The 1,824-nt window shown below is 50.1% G+C and overlaps 1 long non-coding RNA gene across 1 annotated transcript; it reads right to left on the bottom strand.

The window, feature by feature from the left end:
• Positions 1-367: 367 nt before the first annotated feature.
• LOC118565158 lies at positions 368-700 on the bottom strand. Its single transcript, XR_004932223.1, has 2 exons — positions 506-700; positions 368-435 (listed from the first exon to the last, which is right to left on the bottom strand). It is a non-coding gene; the product is annotated as an uncharacterized LOC118565158 (long non-coding RNA).
• Between the last annotated feature and the right edge of the window lie 1,124 nt (positions 701-1,824).

The raw sequence follows: 1,824 nt of genomic DNA, 5'->3' as shown, positions 1-1,824 counted from the left end.
AACCTTAGAGCGGTCAGTGGGATAGGCAGAGGGCTGTAATTCAAAATGGATCTCACATTGCGTGAGAAAAGCCCGACACTGATCAGGATTGCCCCTAAAGGGCTCGGGCGGGGAAAGACGCGGCTCGGGAAGCGCCGCTGACGTCACCGTGTGTGACGCGGAGGCGGAAGCTGACGCACGCGGAAGTGTCGGGGCCGAGGAAGCCTGGCTGCGAAGATGGGATAAAATCTCCGAAACGCCAGCCTCCAGCTGGGAAATGGATCTTTCCACGCCAGCCCGCCACTGACTGTCTGGTATTGGGTCCATGGGCCAGAACGTAATGTAAGGAACGGAGACTGGACCCAGTAAACAACCAAGACAAGGTCAGTGACGCTTTCAAGTGTTTATTTAATGGCGGTCGCACGGCAACCCGAGCGGCTCACGTCTGCAGGAACCCTGGAGGCAGAGCAGCTGGTTAATGACCAGGAAATGCTGGCGTTTGATGGACAGAGGAGTAGGCACTAACCTGGAGAGTCGGGTAATCCGAGCGCCGGCTAGTAACGAGGAAGCGGGGCAGAGAAACGGGGGTCCGGGGAAGGAGCCGAGGGGTTAGAAGTCCAGAGAGGGTCCAGAGACGGATCCAGAGCGGGTCGGGGTCCAGTCCAGGTCCTTAATCCGGCTGAGTTCAGAGGTTCACAGGGGTTAGTCAGATGCGGTTACTCACAAAGCAGATCGGGGTCGGGCAACAGGCAGGCAGTCCAGTTCCGGTGGAATCCGAAATCCTGAGAAGGTCCGAGGGATAGTCCAGAGCGGGTCGGGGTCCAGTCCAGGTCCTTAGTCCGGCTGAGTTCAGAGGCACACAGGGGTTAGACAGATGCGGTTACTCACAAACAGATCGGGGTCGGGCAACAGGCAGGCAGTCCAGATTCAGAGGTCCAGGATGAGTCCAGTCCGATGCAGAGGACCACGGGCTGATCGGTGGGAGTCCAGACCGGCAACAGAGCTTGAAAGGGGTTAGGCAGACTCAGAGACAAAAAACAGATCAGGTCGGGCAACAAACAGGCAGGCAGGCAGATAATAGAGAATGCTGGATAGTCTCACCGAGGTGGCACAAGACGTTCTGGCACTTTTGCTTGGACAGAAGGCTGATTAAATGGAGCTGGAGACAGGTGGATCAGATGAAGGCTGATTGAGGACTGGGCAGAATTTGGGCAGGTGTGTAGGGTGGATGATCAGCCCAGCAAAAGTACTGAGATCATTACAGTGTTAGGTACATGCAAAGTATTTCATTTCATTAGCCATGTTTTGTTTTTTGTTGTGCTGCGTTGTGTTTTGTTCCCCCTTTGCTTCAATATTAATGTCATAGTAAGCAGGGCCACAGCCAACCAGCAACTATTCACTCAAAAACAAGTACATGGGCACATCCATTCATTAGACTTGACAAAATACTGCAAAAGTTTTTGAAGAAAGTTTTTGTATTCTCTGCTCAGAATAGACTAAAAACAGATTCTAGACCAACAAAACAGCAATTATTTGACCCAAAAAGTTTTCAACACTATGCACCCTTTATTTGCTGAAGCATTTGTTTATGTGTTGAAGAAAACGGCCCTTTTTTTGGACCTGCAATAAGTAGATCTGTTTTGGTTTGTTTCAATGAAATACTGCATAATTGGTGATTTGCTGAGCAGATAAGAGGAAAGGAATCCACAATAAAATCATTTTGTGTTTTTATTTGGAGTTCTTTCTATATGGTGAGTTTGGCCCGCTGTGCAAAAAGTGTGAACATCCCTGCCCTGGGGTTCCTAAACTGCACTTACAGGATTAAAATTAGAAACTTAAATCACC

The sequence above is a fragment of the Fundulus heteroclitus genome, chromosome 13 (assembly GCF_011125445.2).
Source record: "Fundulus heteroclitus isolate FHET01 chromosome 13, MU-UCD_Fhet_4.1, whole genome shotgun sequence".
Classification (NCBI taxonomy): domain Eukaryota; kingdom Metazoa; phylum Chordata; class Actinopteri; order Cyprinodontiformes; family Fundulidae; genus Fundulus; species Fundulus heteroclitus.
Note: the sequence above shows the minus strand (reverse complement) of the source record. Positions and strands in the feature narration are given on the sequence as shown.